Genomic DNA, 19,765 nt, shown 5'->3' with positions numbered 1-19,765 from the left:
TCTTACAGGTGGTTTCTGAGCCAGTGAGACTAGATGAATTTGCAGAGAGAAAGTATGGAGAAAGAAGAGCAGGGTATAGAGGAGAAAGAGGAACAAGTGAAGGAGACAGAGAAGAGCAGTAGAAGAAAGAAAAGAGTTTCAAGAAAGTGTCCCTTGGGGTCAAATGCAACAAGGAGAGGTGACTAGGCCACTATTGAAGATCACTAAAGCTATATCTGCTTAGTTTACAAAGTGCTTTCACAGTGTTTCACTTCATTTACCAATTTTAGGTCCTCTCAGTAATTCTCTGAGGTAGGGAGAGGATAGGTATTCTCACTTTCAGAAAATAGACTTGCTCAGGGTCACATGGCAGTTTCCATAGAGCAGAGGTTCTCAAAGTGAGGTTCTCAGAGCAGCAGAAGCAGCAGCCTCACCTGAGAACTTGTTGGAAATGCAAATTTTCAGGTCCCACCCGAGATCTCCTGAATCAGATACACTGGGGGTGGAGCCCAGCAATCTGTGTTCTAACAAACTCTCCAGGTAAATCTGATGCACACTAAATTTGGGAACAACCAGCTTCCATATAGCAAGCATGTGGTGGAAGGAAGACAGATGCCAGAGGGTTAAGGAGTGAATGGGAAGTAAGAAAGGAAGACAGCTGGGGTGGTCACTTTCGCCAGTTAGGTCTGACCTCATTTCCTGGGGTTGTGGTTGGAGGGTGCTCATTCAAGACCTCTGGATTCTGCTTTTTTGGTACTATCTTGACGTCCATTTGACCATAAATCGCTTTGTTAATGCATGTTTTCAGTGCCGTTGTATTCGTGGGAGTATGGACTCTAATTAGAGAGCAAATTTTATTAGTGGAAGGAAAGACCTCATTTAAAAAAAAGAAACATTCTCATAGCGCTTAACACAGTGATCAACACTCTATGGTTTCTTCATAAAGACTCATTAATGTATTTGTGCATCTAGAAACTCTAATATCCCTGCATAATCTTGTCATGGTTATTTAGGCGAAATATGAAAAAAGACTGACAGAACAGCCTGAAGCAATAAAGGCCTAAGTAAGGATGGGAACTGGTCTTGGGGATACCGGTGGTCCTGAGAATCTTTGCGGAAAGTTGAAAAGTAGGACTGACAAGAGTTGACTACTGGGAGATGACTGCTAATTTGGCACAGGTTAGCAAATTAACACAGTGCTAGTCCAAGGAGAGGGGTTAAGAAAGATTTCCCCTTTAACTATGTGGTCTTCTCTAAGGAAGAGAACAAACACATTTAACATGCATGCTTTCTCTCTCTGCCCTGTTTTTCAGTAAGACTTTCCCTTGCTCCAATGTCAGAATGGGAAGTCTACTTTTTGACTTGGATGACTAGACATTGATCCATTCAACCTCAAGTCGTTGGCCTCAACATTCCCTCCTTGGCAGCAATTTGATTCATCTTCTAACCTTCTTGACTCCAGGCTCTAGCTGTGAAGCTTCCTATCTCTTCAGGGTCTAAGACATCTGATTTCCTCTCTCTCCTTATCAATATGATTCTTTATCACTTAGGCTGAATGTCTTTGGGTGTTTTGTGTGGCTAAAGGAAGGAAGTAAACAGATTCTGAAGGTACTACTTCTGTGCTTGTTTTTCCTCCTTCTGTTTTGGTCAGGTGTGTCTTCCCAAGTCCAAGAGGTCAGTCAGGGTAGGAACCATCACATTTCCTACTCCTCAAATAACTTCTGCAGCAGAGAATTTTTGATTGACTAACTTTATGGAAAAAAAAACTCAAAAAAAAATGCTTTTGGCAATCTTTAATAGGACAGATGGAAATGTGCCTGGCAGAGTTTGATGTTCTAAGATGAAGTTTCCATCATCTTTTGTCTAGTCACAGAAGGTACTTTGGAGTAAGAAAAGTAAAACTGAGTTTGATGTGGGCTCATTTGGCTAGATAATTGCTATGGATATGCATTTTTTGGCGTGGGTGTCTAGTGTTTTCTGTAGTAAATGGGGATCTCAGTGAGCATTTGATGAAGAAAACATAAGACCTCAACAATTGGAGCAATGAAAAGAAAACATTAAAATAGAAAACTAAAATCCACATATGTATCTGTAAGTATAAGTTTAGACAAAAACGTGTTTATGGGCCAGACCATAGACACAACTTAAGGAAAGATCTAGGTTAGATCAACTAAACAACAAATACTATTGGCAGATTTACTGAGCTTGGGGGCTGAGCAAAGGGGTTCTGCTCCTTTTTGATGTGTGTTGTTAATTAATTAAATGCATGCATCCTTCCTGGGAACTGAGGTAGTGTTCCTCATTTCATGTGTGAGGAAACAAGGGCAGAGAGGATAAATGACTTGCCATTTTGCCAACCAGTAGCATCACCCCTGCCATATTGCTACAATTTCCAGTGGAGTATCAAAGGATGACTTTAATTTCAAATTTAGTCTGGGTTCATGCAAGGCCTCTTAGGTATAATCTCCAGGGCTCTGAAGTCACTCACTTGGTCTGCCTAGGAGGCACATAATGGTTAGTAAGGGTCTACTTGGAAGGTGTGGGGGTTTTAAGTGCTTCTCATGATGACTTAAATTAGCACTTGTCTTACTTTCTTCATATAAACGTGCCATCCCTGTGTGTCGCTCACATGCCATACAGAACAAAGAGCAAGATTGCCGGAAAATTAATTAATACAATAATTGGTGGCAAAGGAACTTGAAAGCTTGCCAGAATAGCAGTCTAGTGTGATTTTGTAGCAACAGAACAGAAAAATACCTGACGAATGAGTTTCATGTTTATTTTTTGGGTACTGTAATAATTGGCAATAACAGAAAGGGGCCAATGAGAGCAAACATTACGGATTCAATTTTTCTCTTGCATGATGGGAGCTCTCTGTGTAGAGTGACCCCCACACAAGATGGCACACTCAGGGTGAGTTAATAGAGGAGGAAAGTAAACAGATTGTCATGAGAGAGCTAACTGTGCTTAGGAAGCTTGGATCAATCCACATCAATTAGTGAGGACAGTGTGTCTTCTTAGGCAAACTGTGCAGAGGGGCACAGAAACTATAGGGTCTGCAGATGGAAGCGGGGTTTAGGAAACATCCAGGATTTTGAAGGATAAGATGTCACTTGTGGGCAGTGGTGGTGGGGTGGCAGGGAGGGAGGATAAAGAAAGTCCGGTATTAGGTCAGAGAGAGGCACGCTTGGAAGATGGGAAGGCTTAGACTAGCGGGCAGTGGAAGATTCCAGCTGTGTGCTTCATTCCACAGTCTGTAAATGTAGATATTATCACTCTTGCATTTTGCCAGTGGGAAAGGGAACTAATTAATTAGAGGAAAAGAGGATCTTACAGTATTGGGACATTTTGAATTTCAATGGAGAAGTTGTCAGAGTGTTTCAGAATGAGTCAGAAGGAGCTAACTGTTTAGGGGTGCATGGTGTGTGAGTGTATGTTTCATAGGGGGAATTTTATGTGCTAAAAATGTCATTGAGGAAGTGGGCTTTCCTGTTTTATTTTTGGTTTGTTTTTTGGAGTTCAAATTTGCCTTATTAGTAGCAAAGCTCTAATATGATGTGATTATATTTAGAGAACTATGTTTTAAAGGTTTGAAACTGAAATAATTTTGTAGCTGAATTTTAATATGGTAATTTCTTATAATGAACTTTCTAATTTCTTATAATGAACTTTCAGCAGGTATTGAATGGCTGGATGAAGAACTACATGTCAATTTCTGAAGGGGCTTCAGAAAGGAATAAGTAAAGATATATTCATAACCTAAAGTCCTACATTCAAGATATATCAAAATACCTAAAGATTGCTATACTCTTTCTTCATTTAAACTCTTTCTAGGGGTCTATCTTATGGGGATAATCCAGAATATGGAAAAAGTCAGTATTCAAAGATATTGATTAAGATATTATTTGTGATTTGAAATAGAAAAAAATTTGAAAAACAAGAAGTAAACATAATAATGTCCAAATAAATTACAACACACCCATTTGATAGAGCATGCTATTATATACTATTAAGCATTAATAAAATGATGGTTATGAAGACTATACAATGAATATGGAAAAGGCATATACAGTTATTTTAAATGGAAAGATTAGGATAATAATAACTTGCATTTATTAAGCACCTATTAGGTAATATCTCTGTTTTAGGTCCTTTAAATACGTTAACTCATTTAATTATCACAACAATCTTTTTTTTTCTTTAATTTTTAATTTTTTCACCCAAAGCCCCGGTAGATAGTTGTATGTCATAGCCGCACATCCTTCTAGTTGGTGTATGTGGGACGCGGCCTCAGCATGGCCGGAGAAGCGGTGCGTTGGTGTGCACCGGGGATCCGAACCCAGGCCGCCAGTAGCGGAGCACACGCACTTAACCGCTGAGCCACGGGGCCGGCCCCACAACAATCTTAAGTGGTAGTATTATCACCCCCATTTTGCAAATGAAGGAACTGAGACAGAGAGAGATTAAGTAATTTTCCAAGGTTACACAGCTAGAAAGAAGTAGAGCCATCTGCCCCAGAGACAGGATACAAATTTGTGTTTATTATATGATTAAAACTATTTATAAGGCATATATGAAGAAGAAATATGTTGATTCTAAAAAGTGAAAACACTTACATTTAACCATATTTCTGCAAGGCTGTCATCTTCTATGGTCCTCTTCTTAACTAGCCACCTGCATAAAGATGATCTTGTTGGGGCTGAAAGTACCGAATTGATTGTGTGACTCCTTTTGGGAACGTGGGCAGTGGTTTTCCTGGCTCTAGATGGGTCATCTGTAGTGGCATTAACCATATTTCACCATTTGTTTTCTCTCTTGTGAGTCCAGTTACTCACAATTATAGACCAAAAGAGATGGCTGATATTGGCGTGGACAGAGCCAAATACAACTCTGCAAGTTGATACTACCCTTGGAGGACTTTGTGGAGCCTAACTTCAGACTCACATGAGACTATTTTGCAATAACATTATTATACGACATTTGATTGCTGTTTACAGTTCACAAATCATTTTCATTACCATCTCAATTGATCTTCACAAGATTACCTTTATTTTGCAGATGAAGAAAGTGAGGCTCAAAGAGCACTCAAATTGCAATGCCTGAATCCAAACCCTACTATTCTATGCTTTTATGCAAAGATGTGATCACACTATGTATGTGTGTGTATCTATCTGTATCTTTATATGTGTGTATGTATGTATGTGTCTATCATCTATCTACGTTCCCTACCACCTGCTTTTCTCACCTAATACTGTATGGTATACATCTCTCCAAGCTAAGATGTAAATCCGACTTGTTCTTTTAGTAGTTGCATGATAACCTGCACCATATGGAGGTGACTCAGTCTATTCAACCATTCCATTCTTGTGGACATGTAGGTTGTTTCAAGTTTTTGCCATCACAAACACAACTGTAATAAACATTGTTGTACGTATGTCCTCATGTACTGGTACTTTAATTTTTACAGGGTTGATTCTCAGAAATAAAATTGCTAAGTCAAAGGATATGTGCTTTTAAAATTTTAGTATATCGTGTCAGATTCCTCTCCAAAAGGCTGGGTCAAACACTTTCCCACTGACAGTGTCTGGAAGAGCCTGCTTGTCTGCACCCTCACCAGCACTGGGAGTTGTCGCTTCAGTCTCTCACAGGAGGAACCCTGGTATTCTGACTTTAAAACTAGGCTTCTGTCTTTTCAATTAAGATGTCTCAAACAACAGAGACTTTGGGCGATTTTTTTTTAATAGCTATCTTTAGGAGATTATTCACAATCTAATAGGCTTGGGATCTGTTAAGAGGCTGCTTTTAGCCTCAGTCACCGCTTTGTATCCACACAACTTATCAATAAATAATAACCATTACGGTTGAACATTAGGGTTGACAGTGTAGTAAGTTATGAACAAATCTCCTCACTAGCAGCACTATCATTTTGGTGTTTGCAGTAATCTAGTAGTCACAGCTAAGCTGAAACAAGAGACATTATATGTGTAAGACATTTTTAGCTCATTTACTCTGAACTCGCTTTGCATACAAGAGCGCTTGGCCCACGCCATATGGTATAATGTCAGAACAAGATGCAAATTCAAGTGAAAAGGAACAAGACCTCTTTGACATGCGAGTGTATTATGTACCTGGACGCTTGTGGCTTTACAACCAAGTTAACAATTGTTTCTGAATAGATTCAGATTTTAATTTCCATCTGAGTGACCCACATATTTTCTTGTTGTTGAAAGGGAATAGCTACTGTCCTAATGTATTTATTTACGTGTGTCTGTGTTTGCTGATTAGTCAAGAGTTGGAATTGTGACATTGCATCACTGGACTTAATTTCCCTTTAAAAAAATTCTTGTCAATATCTCACAAGCTGAGGTGGGGGAGTTAGTTAATTTGGGTACTGGACTGGGCAGCCTTTAGCTTGTCTGGCATCCATTTCCCTTTTTCTAGTAATGGCACCTTGATTTTACTGTGGGGGACCTCCCTCCCAGCTCCTTCAGTTCATGAGGATGGGGTTCAAGTGCAGCAACTCCCTCCACTCCCAGATCTAGTATATATGTTCCCTTGGCATATGGTTGGTTCAGGGATGGGTATGTAATCTACTCCAGGACAATGACACTCAACTCTGGGACATTTGTTAGAATTACGGGGAAGAGATAATCTGTTTCTGCTGTGATTGTTAGGTCTAGGCTGAGGTCAGCCTGAGCTGCAAGGTCCCCATTATAGCGGGGATGACTAGGTCTACCCGAGAATGAAGCCAACCCAGAGGTTTGCAGAGCCAAGAGGTAGAGAGAAACTGAGACCTGAGGATACCATCTGAGCCCCTGGTTCAGATTTCCATGGACTTTACCATGTTGTGAGCAAATAATTTCCCTCCTCGTCCTCATTTTTAACTTCAGTCATTTTGAGTTGAACAACTTCTTTTACTTACAACAAATGAATCCTAACTGATTTGGGTTTTTTCATTGTTTTGATTTTTCTCTTGCATTATTTGTATGATTTTTCAGTGGCTTCACTGTTTCACTGCATAACCAAAGATATTTTAAAGCTATTTCCAAAGCAAAGTATTAATTAGATTAAAAAAATAAACATAGGAGCCAAGAGATGAGCTTCTCTTTGGCAGTTCCACAAATCTAAAAAGTTAGTCTCCCTTGTTTTTCTAGTGAGTTTGTTTAGTATGTTTTTAGGTCAAATGTTGGCATCTGAGTTTCCTTCCTCCTTGGTTAAAGTTAACTTTAGGGGATTTTTTAATGTTTCTAGTTCTTCAGATAATAGCATACAGAAGCTTATTACCCCAGCACATTAAATACTGCCCTGGGGGCTGAGAATACAGCACAAGCTACTGATGGCACTAACTGAAGCCAGGTTCCTTCTTTGGGGAACAATTCATGTGAATCACAAGCGATTTCTTAGCTTGCCCTTTATTGTGTCTTGCTTCAGGCACCTAAAGTAGGCTTTGGAAATTAATATTCTTTTTTCTGAGCTGAGATAGATCATGTGTTAACTGTGTTATAAAAGTCAATAAGAATGTTTAATTATTTTATAAATAAAGTATAAGGGTGGGTGGGGGAAGACAGCATATTTTCCCCCAAACAGGGCTAGGGGAGGGCAAGTCATCCTGTTTAAACCCCAATCTGAAAAATATTTTTCTCAACAAAAGGAGCCACAAAACAAAACAAAACAAAAAATATTTCTCCAATGGTGTCAGAGTGGCCAAACACGGGGACAAGACTGGGAGTCACCTGAAGCAGGGACGTGCAGACAGAAACAGCTCTGTAGGACCATGCACATTGAAAGAGGAGTCTTTCCTGAGCTGAGACACTGTAAAATGTACTGGAGGAAGCAAATGTTCTTAGAAATACCTTTGCTATAAACTCTATACTTAAACCATGTCCTTCGCAAGGCGAAAGCAAAGACTAAAAATTGCCTGGGGGAGTTAGTAATAAGGGAACTTATGTGAGGAACTGACACTAAAGCACAGGATACGGGCATGACAAGGATAGTGTGGAGTGCACAGATTATGATAGACAGTGTAAGGAGAGACCTAGACAGAGACATTTAGAGCAGAGACATTTCCCTCAGCCCTGCCTGGCTGAGTCTTCACCAATTCTTTAATGAGTGGAATTGTGATGGAAAAATATTTGTAGAGTACTATTGGTCATGTACTATGTTAGGTAGTCCAAGGTCAGATGAATTTTATATTTTCTTTCATATGATTTTTGCTTACATTAAATGTATAGAACACTGTTTATAGTTCTTATTCCATAGACAGGAACCTATCATTGTAGTTAATCATTTGTTGTTTTCATGAAATCGTTAGCCTGGTGCACCTCTCCTAAGTGGTACAGTTAAAACCCTGATGCCCAGTATGGGCGGACAAGAGGAGTACATCCTTGGTGGAATGATGCTCTCGTTGAGGTGATTTCCATGAGATTTCACTACCTGGGCCATCTTTCCAAGCAGTGTATTCAAGAAGGTCCTAGGCTTCAGGCCATACATTGTATCTCCAAAGCCACAGACCTGGGCATGTACAACGCCAACCCCACGGATGATGCCCTTTTAAAATGGCTAAACTGATTGGTGCAAGGAATTGTCCCTAGTGGTACTTCTGCACCTCATCTATTCATCTGGCTCTCCTCTTTTCTTTTTCTTCAATTTTGTTTTATTGTGGTAATATATACATAACATAAAATTTACCATCTTAACCTTTTTTTTTTTTTAATTTTTTTCTGTATTTGCTTTTTTTTTTTTTTTTGTGAGGAGATCAGCCCTGAGCTAACATCCGCCAATCCTCCTTTTTTTTTGCTGAGGAAGACGGCCCTGGGCTAACATCCGTGCCCATCTTCCTCCACTTTATATGGGACGCCGCCACAGCATGGCTTACCAAGCAGTGCGTCGGTGCGCGCCCGGGATCCGAACCAGCGAACTCCAGGCCGCCGCAGCGGAGCACGCGCACCTAACCGCTTGCGCCACCGGGCCGGCCCCCCATCTTAACCATTTTTAAGTGTACAGTTTAGTAGTATTAAATACATTCGTAATGTGCAACCATCACCACTATCCATCTCCATAGCTGTTTTCATCTCGTACAACTGAAACTTCATACCCATTAAACAATAACTTCCAATTCTTTTCTCCCTTCAGCCCCTGACAACTACCATTCTACTTTCTGTCTCCATGATTTTTTTGTCTGGCTCTCTTCTTCATAACATTCTAGCTGGTCAGGGAGACTGGGGGAAGGTGGTCAAAATACGGAGCTGTGGGAAATACAACAAGGAAGGACGGGACCTGTACTTTGTCAAACAGCCAGCACAGTTAGTTGTATGACCCTGTACAAGTTCCTTAACCACACTGCCCTCAGATTCCTCATTTGCAAAATGAGGACAGTAACAATATTTACCACATATAATTTTTATGAGGAAGAAATGAATTAATACATGTAAAATATACAGAGCAGTACCTGGTACATACTAAGCACTAAATAAATTTTAGTGAGGGTGATGATGATGATCTCTGATTAGGATAATTGACCTTGGTTAAATTAGCCAATTCAAGCAGAAAATGAAGTTATAGCTGACACAATCCTACCAAGTTGTGTTGAATTGGAAATTCAGCTGTGAGGATGCTTTGGTTGTTCAAATGGCCTGTTTACTATCTCATGTTTATGTCAGCTTATTCACACTGTGTAGACTTGCAGTGCTATTTTCTGTTGAATGCCCCCATGGCAATGTGAAGGATACAAATAAACTGACACATCTCATGTGGAGGGGAAACCACGTGTCTATCACTGAAGTTAATGATCTTGTTAGTGACCATACCGTTGCCTGGAAAACTTTGGTTATTACCAGAAAAAGTGTTTGAGGAGCTATTATAGAATTCCTATTAGAGAAATTGACATTTTCTTTACATAACAACATTGCTGCTTACAACTTGGGCTTTAAATAGCTCAAGAGATGATATGACTTGAGATTAAAAGGCCAAACTGAGCATGTACTTACACATGCTCCACTTATCCTTTGCAGACAGCGACTAGAGTATTTTTAAATTCCACTCTTATCTTGACGCTGTTATTTGTTTCCATGACACTAGTTCTGGGAATGGCGCTGAGCACATTTAGCCACTGCAAGTGATGGATTAGATAGTAATTGATGTGTGTTACGAAACTCACGTCTGGGCCTTCCACCAACTGAGAGTCAGTATGATTTGATCTGGCAAAAGGAATTTCAAAGCATTTGGTTTTTAAATTGTAGTGATTTATAGAAAAGTGCCTCTTAAGATGACTATCAGTTGGTTGTAGGTTGAGTTTCCAGAAAAAGCGTGCTTTCATTGTCCTGATTTCTCCAAATGGCAAACCCACTAGGCTATTCCTCTTCAACATGGCCTCCTGGGGCTATCTCTTCCTTTTGTTGGATATACTGCCTACAGATAGGATTGCTGATGCTAAGATTGTAGTTCACTGTGCTGTAAGTTTATTTTGGGTTACCTGAACAATACGTGGATTATCAAAACTGTGAGAATAAAGTACTTTGATGATAAAGTTAGAATTTTAAAAATCTTCATAATTTTATGTGAAAGACATTTTTTTCAATTCAAAGTAGATAGTGTTTGCCCTACAAAAATTGTCATGCCTTAAATTTTGTTTTTCTGGTTCCTACATTCTCCTCTTTCTGTCATGTTATCTCCCTAGTGAACAACTGTAACACCCACAAGCATTGAATACTTTCCTCCTCTCTTGACCCCTCCTTCTCTAGCAAAACTTACAGAAATCTGCTATCAGTCTTTTATTCTTGTTTTCGGATTTTGCCCTAGTATTATTAAATTTCTGTCTATTTTACCTTTTCCAGGTATTTGCACTTTAGGCTTTTTATTTCTGGTTGGGAAGTCAAAGTTTCTTCTCCTCTGCTAAAGGAATTTCAAGCATCATTAAGCAGCAAGGAGGTCTTTCTGGAATGAGTAAGACAGTCTTCTGATATTCTAGATCTTCTTGTAAGACAGGCACTGGAGGTAGCCTGATTTAATCACACTGGAAGGATCCAAAAGACAATCATCAGGAATCACCTTCCATTTAGCTATGGCTGCTGGAAGACTGTACCAGGTGAGGAACAACATGTTTTGATGTTTTCCACTAAAGATAAGTCTCTTATAAAGGTCTCCAGGGTAGTGCTTCTCAGACTTTAATGTGCATGTGAATCACCCGACATCTTCTTAAAGTATTACTCTGATTCCGTAGATTTTGGATGGGGCCTGAGATTCTACATTTCTAACAATTTCCCACGTGATGCTAATGTGCTTGGTTCCTAGACCACACCACTCGAGTAGCAAGGATCTGGAGGGTTCTACTCTTGCAAATCTCCTTGTCTCTTTTTGATTTACTTCTCTTTTTCCTAAGACGAAGTTTGTATAGATATAGTTTATGGCACATTTAATGTTATTGGTACTAGTAATTGTGACATTTCATATGATAATCCCTTTAAAGTGATCAAATGGCATCATTCAGTCAAAAAACATTTATTAAGCATCCACAGTGTGCTAGGTCTTTTTCTACATACTGAGCATATAGGAGTAAAAAAGACAAAATCCGTACCCTCACGGAGATTTCATTCTATTGGGAGATGCAGACAATTACTGACTAATAAATTAACGTACAAAATAATGCCAGATGGCAATAAGTGCTATGCAGAAAATTAGGCTAGGGTGAGGGGATGGAGAGTGATGGGGTAATGGTTGGGGAGAGGTAGTCTATGGTAGGGTTGTCCTGAATGACACTTCTCCCCTCCTCTTCAAACTGCAACAAAATTTAAACTATCAAGTTAATCATTAATCAAGTTAGTATTTAATTCAAACACTAGAAACCCAAGGAAAAATCTATTGAATGAAAACAGAAAGTTGTACATTCTCAATGTCGCAAAATTTGAGTTTGCAAATGTAGTGCACATTGAATTATATGGCTCTCCTTAAGAGTAAACCACTCACCCTCTGATGTATATAAACTCTTCCAGACTATTAGAGCACCACTTATATTACACACTGGCATTTCTAAGTAGCCTAAAACATTAATGACTTCTGAAAAAAAATCAATGAACCTTTTCAAAAAAGACTTAAACAATATCAAGAACCACATAAATGTAGTCAACTAATTTTTGATAAGGAAGCAAAGGCAATACAATGGAGCAAAGATGGTCTTTTCGACAAATGGTGCTGTAACAATTGGCTATCCACATGCAAAAAAATGAAGCTAGACATAGACCTTACACCCTTCACAAAAGTTAACTCAAAGTGGATCACGGATCTAAATGTAAAATGCAAAACAATAAAACTCTTAGAAGATAACGTAGGAGAAAACTTAGATGACCTTGGGTATGGTGATGACTTTTTAGATATAACAACAAAGGCATGATCCATGAAATAAATAATCGATAAGCTAGACTTCATTAAAATGGAAAACTTCTTCTCTGCAAAAGATAATGCCAAGAGAATGAGAAGACAATCCACAGACTGGGAGAAAATGCTGCAAAAGACACGCCTGATAAAGGACTGTTATCCAAAATATACAAAGAATTCTTAAAACTCAACAAGAAGAAAACAAACAACCTGATTATAAAATGGGCCAAAGATCCTAATAGACACCTCATCAAAGAAGATAAACAGATGGTAAAAAAGCATATGAAAAGATGCTTCACATCATATGTCATCAGGGAAGTGCAAATTAAAACAATGAGATACCACTACATATCTATTAGAATGGCCAAAGTCCAGAACACTGACAACACTAAATGTTGGTGAGGATGTGAAACAACAGGAACTCGCATTCATTGTTGGTGGAAATCCAAAGTGATATAGCTACATTTGAAGACAGTTTGGTGGTTTCTTACAAAACTAAACATACTCTTACCATACAATCCAGTAAACACGCTCTTTGGTATTTACACCAAGGAGTTGAAAACATGTCCACACAAAAACCCATACACAGATGTTTATAGTAGCTTTATTCTTAATCGCCAAAACTTGGAAGCAACCAAGATGTCCTTCAGTAGGTGATTGGATAAATAAACTGTGGTACATCCAGACAGTAGAATATTATTTAAAGCTAAAAAGAAATGAGCTATGGAGCCATGAAAGGACATGGAGGAAACTTAAATGCGTATTACTAAGTGAAAGAAGCCAATCTGAAAAGGCTACATACTATATGATTCCAACTATATGACATTCTGGAAAAGGCAAAACTATGGAGACAGTGAGAGGATCAGTGGTTGCCAAGGGATTTTAAGGGCAATGAAGATATTCTGTATGATATTATAATGATGGATACATGTCATTATATATTTGTCCAAACCCACAGAATGTGCAACACCAAGAGTGAACCCTAAGGTAAACTATGGACTTTGAGTGATTATGATTTGTCAATGTAGGTTCATCAGTTGTAACAAATATACCACTCTGGTGGGGGAGGTTAATAATGGGGGAGGCTATACAGGTGTAGGGGCAAGGAATATATGGGAAATCTCTGCATCTTCTTCTCAATTTTGCTGTGAACCTAAAACTGCTCTAAAAAATTGTCTTAAAAAAGAACCTATATAGTTGCTTTCCTCACTTCACTGTATCCTCAGAGGCTCTGATAATGCCTTCAGTATTCATAACAAGCCAAACCTCCTCATTTTATAGATGACGATCCTGAGGTGAAACAGGTGGGAGCTTGATGGCCAAAGCTCCACTGATAGTCAGTAGAAGAGCTGGGACCTTGAATGTTGTTCTCTAACTTAGCAGCTTCCTGGCTCTTCACTCTGCACTGTTGCCTCTTGCAGAGTGCTTCAACAGATAGAATTGAATAGAGTTTTTAATTATTTTTTTATTTTTTATTTGTTGAGGTAATATTGGTTTATAATATTATATAAATTTCAGATGTACATCATTATATTTTGATTTCTGTGTAGACTACACCATGTTTACCACCCAAAGTCTAATTACCATCTATCACTGTACACATGTGCCCTATTACTCCTTTCACTCTCCTTCCCACCCCCTTCCCCTCTGGTAACCATCAATCTAATCTCTGTGTCTATATGTTTGTTGTGGTTTTTATTTTCCACTTATGAGTGAAATCATACGGTATTTGGCTTTCTCTGTCTGACTTATTTCGCTTAGCATAATACCCTCGAGGTCCATCCATGTTCTAGCGAATGGCAAGATTTTATCTTTTTTATGGCTAAGTAGTATTCCATTGTATATATATATATACCACATCTTTATCCATTCATCCATTGATGGACACTTACTTGTTTTGAAGTCTTGGCTATTGTGAATAATGCTGCAATGAACATAGGGATGCAAATATCTTTTCGCATTCATGTTTTTGTGTTCTTTGGATAAATACCCAGATGTGGAATAGCTGGATCATATGGTGTTCTATTCTTTTTTTTTTTTTTTGGTGAGGAATATTAGCCCTGAGCTAACATCTGTTGCCAATCTTCCTCTTTTTGCTGAGGAAGATTGGCCCTGGGCTAACATCTGTGCCCATCTTCCTCTACTTTATATGTGGGACACCTGCCACAGCATGACTTGGTAAGCGGTGAGTAGGTCCATGCCTGGGATCCAAACCTGTGGGCCCTGGCCTGCCAAAGTGGAGTGCACGAACTTAACCACTATGCCACTGGGCCGGCCCCGATGGTAATTCTATTCTTATTTGAGGAATCTCTATATTGCACAGCAAAGGAAACCATCAATAAAACAAAAAGACAACCTAACAATTGGAAAAAGACATTTGCAAATCATACATCTGGTAAGTGGTTAATATCCAAAATATATAAAGAATACATACAACTCAAAAACCAAAAAACAAGCAACCCCATTGAACAGAGTTCTAAACACAATGTTCTAAGACCTGTCAGGGAAAAGATCAAATAAGTATGCTAATTAAGTCCTCTTTTTTCTCCACGACTATACAGAGCTATGCGATCAAATAGTGTAGATTTCTAGCATGTCTGTGTCATAACATCTCTACTTGATTGGTGCAGAATTCAGGAAATATCAACAACAAAAATAAATTGGCATCTTTCAAATAAACGAATATCTTTTTTAAAAAATAGAATTGATGATGGTGTGGTATGGCTGGTATGTCTGGTCAAAAAATAAACATTCCTTCAGAGAAAAGCAGCTGGCACTATAAGATGCACTTTTGAAAACGGGAAAAAGAATGAAGTAACTTCTAAGCAAATTTTCCATAGCAAGGAGAATGCTAAATTTGCATCATTACTCTAAAAATTAGTAAATCAAGAATGTTTGTTTACATTAAAAAAAAAATTAGAATTCATGATACCAGCATTCAGTAAGCTCTTTTGGTGGCAGGTTTGTTGAATGGGTGAGTTGCTGAAACACTAGCAGCCCCATTTTGAGATTTTTCCAGACCTTGGGCTGGCTACTTACTCTTGCAGACAAGATAGGTAAGACGCAAGCAAAAACCATCTGGGCAACATGTCTTCTTAATTTAAGGTTGGTTTTTGTTTGTTTTGTATTTCCACCCTCTAGTTTTACCTCTATTTGATCCTTCAGTAAGGGAACTTGAATTGGTTAGCATTTGCCCTTGTTTGAAGTCTATGTACATACAACAAAGAAAATTAATGTAGCAAAGAGTATTTCCTGTTGCTTAAAATTCTTTTTTTTTTTTTTTTAAGAACAGCAAATCTCTATTGTTACAATCACTGATCATTTTGGAACCATCATATGAATTATACCAATGGTAATTCCTTTAGAAAGATGAAATTTTCAGGTTTTTGCCAATTGAAGTATTCAACATAAAAAACAGATTTCTCCAAATGTAGCAAATTGTTGGTTCATTTACTAACCATGTTTGTTTCATGTATTTGCATTTGCCAGACAAACACTGAGAATATATATTTTAATTTTATTGCAAAACTACCATTTCAAGGCATACCGTGAAATTATAATTTATGTTCCTGAGATTTTTGTAGTTTTAGAATGATCATTTCAATTTAGCCCTGGGTACCTTATACCGTTATGCTAGGCACACTTCCAGTTTAAACATATAGAATTTATTTTTAACAGATTTTGCTTGGAGTACACAAATGAAATGTAACAGTCATTACAGAGATTGTCTTAGTTCATTTACTAAACATGAATCCATGTCCTCCATTTCCCTTATTCTGTGCATGACTTTCAGCTTGGCTTCTGTTCTCTGCTTTGATGCAAATTGCAGGTTGAAGGACGCTCCCAGCATGAGGTCCCTTTTAGGGACAATTCTATCAGAGGGCACGTGTGTGCATGCATGTGCAAGCATGTGTGTTATTCAGATATTCTGTATATTTTAGATAGTTCTAAAAAACCAAATTTCTAAATTGATCCCTCCTCCATTCCCAACCCCTTTACATGTGAACCCCTTCTTTGCTTCAAATCCCCCAAACAGCCTTGATCTTGAGACCTTTTCTCTTTGGAAGATGATGGTTTCCTTTTTTGAAGTTATTTTACCTCTATTCAGAAAAAGTTATTCAAAACTCAACTTCCAATTAGAGTCCTCACTCTCTCAAGCAGAACAGATCAAAGGAACTAGGGAAGAGGTTCTGCGTGTCACAGCTCCGTGAGCTTCGAGCAGGAATTACACAGCGTTGAGCATATGAATTTAAATAACGTGAAAACACTGTGTAAGAGGCTCTGTACTGAACCTATGTCCAGAAAGTTTTGGCCTCCAAATATTTCTATCGGATTTGTGTTAGCTTTGCACATCAAATCTTTCTGGCTTATTATATATTGTCAAACTTGGTACACATGGTGTACAAAATATTTCCTTTTTTCTCTACTTAGAAGAATGTTTGAGAAAGGTCTCACTGTATAAAGCTGTTTGTTACTTAGAAAGATTTTATGCCAATTGAAAGTGGAATTATGTAGAACAATTATCAAGACTGTAAGAGAGATTTTGGATTCAGCACATAGGCGGGGCTCAGAAATTAGGTTTTCATCAGTAGTGAATAAATCTCTCTAAAGGATTAAGGTAGCAGAGCAAGGTTTGGCAGATTTGTATTCACTGTGTACTAAGCTTTCATAAGATGCCATAAGGAGTTTTAGAACTTCCCTGGCAGAACCTAAGAAATAAAGATGGGATTCTGGGAGCTGTTATGTGTTGTTAGGTGACTTTGCTTTAGGCTATCAAATAAAAACGGCACATGTCATTAGCCTTATGGAGAGAGGGTTTTAAATATCTTTCTTCAAAATTATGTCCTCTTTTGATTTATTCTGTGGTCCCTTTTATTTGTCTCATATTTCTGAAAGAGGCCTGTGACAGGGGTGCCCAAGGGATCAACACTCTTGTAATCTGACATGTTGAACTCTGTATAATCCACACATTTTTTCTTTGATATCAGACACTTTCCAAGCACCGAATTAATTCTGCTCTTTTAAAAAAACAAACCAAAACAAAACAATCTTCGTAGGAGAGCAAAAATCTCAAATATGGCTGTATGTCTTTGCAAAGCAGAAGCCTAAGGATCATATTTGAAACGCTAAAAATATTTAGCGCTAGATGAGAGGCTTGGGCCTCTTCGTGGATGACGTTTCAATGGTGCTTCCATCTTTCGTTCATGCCCGTGCCCTCTGTTATCCTTGATCTTCAGTCTTCAGAGGAGAAAGATGAAGTGTAGCTTCAGAGTGAGGCACACGGGTAATAAGACGGTGGAAGTGACTTCAGTGGATAAAGATCCGCCAAGCTCTGGCCCGCAGGCTCTCATTACATACAGGTTGGAGGAGCGCAATAAAAAGATCAAATTCAGCAGAGATAAACGGCACACATCATCTTAGCTGATCGATAACTAGCTTCTGAGAGTAACCACTGTCAGCTGAGCTGTATCAGTCTCTCCTGGAGACTCACCGAGGAGTGAAGATCACATCCCTTTCAAGCTTGGAGGCCTTTAAAGTTAGCAAACCTACAGGGATACAGGCGTGTTGCAATGATTTCTCTGTAACATTTCCGTGTTCTGCTTTATTGATGGAAATAGAATAATTTCACCAATGCAAGCAGCATGAATTAAAAAAAAAACAAACACCAAGATAAATTATGCTGTTATTGCCACGTTTTTCACAGCCGCTGTACTAAACACTAACGTTTTAAGAGGAGTTTATTTAAAGAGGAACATTATTTTTGATATAATACTGAACTTGCAGGTTACTAAAGTGAATACTTTAGAACAGTATGAGCATGTTCTGACTAGAACAAAGTCTTAGTGATGGCTTCCAGTCAAGCATAGCTACATATTTCATTTAGACATTTCTAGAATGAAAACGAGAGGGAAATTTTAAGAGGCCTTAAACCCTATCTCCCCACCCGCTCCTTCAAGTATAAATTTAGATAAGTGTAGTGTACAGAAAATAAGCATCCAAATAGACTCATTTGATTATATGGCTTTTCTGTCCAGGAATTATGGAAACAGGATGCTTTATTTGATCTTGGGATATAATATTACTGCAAGTTTTTGCTAAGGTTAATAAAAAGGAAATTCAATAGATACATTAAAATGTCTGAAATAGGCTCACTGCACTTAAAGCTTGGAAGTCAGAATTCTGACGCCACTCAGAAGTGAGTCTGTGTGTGTGTGAGTGTGTGAGTGTGTGTGTGTGTGTGTGTGTGTGTGTGTGTGTGTGTGAAGTGAGAGGTTGCTCCAGGAAAAGAAATTTCTTTGGCTCAATATTTTAGAGCATGTTGCTTCAGAGAAACACCTTTTAATTGGCATTTAAACTCTTCTATTAATACAAGTTGGTATAAGAATAGACAATTTTCTTTCCTGGAGACTGTTTACTATTGTTCTCATCAATATTTAACCATTGGGAAGCAAGGGAAGCCTATTAGATTATCTCAAGGATTGTTTAAAAATCTGTGATAATTTCAATCAAAATTCATTCTGAGAAAACTTGGAAACCCTCTCTGGCTAGAAAGCTTTTCTTCTTTTCTCCTCCCTCTCCCTCTCCCTTCTTAAAGTTCTTCTGATTTGTGAGCCCAGGGCAAGTTTAATTATAATTAGTTAATGTTAGTTAATTAGGTAATGTTCATATCGTGCTTTGAAGATGAAAAGTGTTTTAGAAATGCTGAGTGCTATCATTATTAATATCAGCAAAGGGGAAGAATTAAGCATGATGAACAGTTTTAGAAATGCAGAACTTGAACGTGAAGTGCTTGGTGCCATGTGACTCTCCAGTCCCACCTTCTCATCTTTTCCTGAAGCAGCCTTTTGTCTTCATTGTTTTGGAGTCCAGAGCTCCTATCCTCCTTCCCTGTCTTATGCCGTCACTGCTCAAGGAGGTGAGAGAGTCAATCTCAAGCTAAACACTCCCCCAAATATATATTCTCAAGAACATATACCCACATGCATGTATATTCACACACACATGACTCAGCCTTCAATGTGAGGTCATGCTCAGGTTTATTTCTGAACTCTGAGATGTTCCATAAGCTTCAACTCTTTGTATTTTCTTTAATCTTTATAGTTTCATTTTTCAGAAGAAAACAAAAAATTAACAAGAACAAAAAGACCCACTGTTCTTTGATTATCTAATTTATTTAAGAAAACGAACCTGCCATGTAAAAAGTAGCATCTCTTACTTGCAAACACAGGGAATTGTTTTAATTGTAACTAAGATGCAGCAATGGGAGGCACATGACTCCTAAGCTTTAGAAATGCGTGGCTGTCCCATGCAACTTGCAGAATGGAAAGCATTTATAGGCCGTGTTATATCTGGATGGCGCTTCACACAACTTTTTATTAGCTATGCTGAGGAAAGTAGGTCAATATAATTTCTGGTG

The sequence above is a fragment of the Diceros bicornis genome, chromosome 10, assembly GCF_020826845.1.
Source record: "Diceros bicornis minor isolate mBicDic1 chromosome 10, mDicBic1.mat.cur, whole genome shotgun sequence".
Taxonomy (NCBI): domain Eukaryota; kingdom Metazoa; phylum Chordata; class Mammalia; order Perissodactyla; family Rhinocerotidae; genus Diceros; species Diceros bicornis.
Note: the sequence above shows the minus strand (reverse complement) of the source record.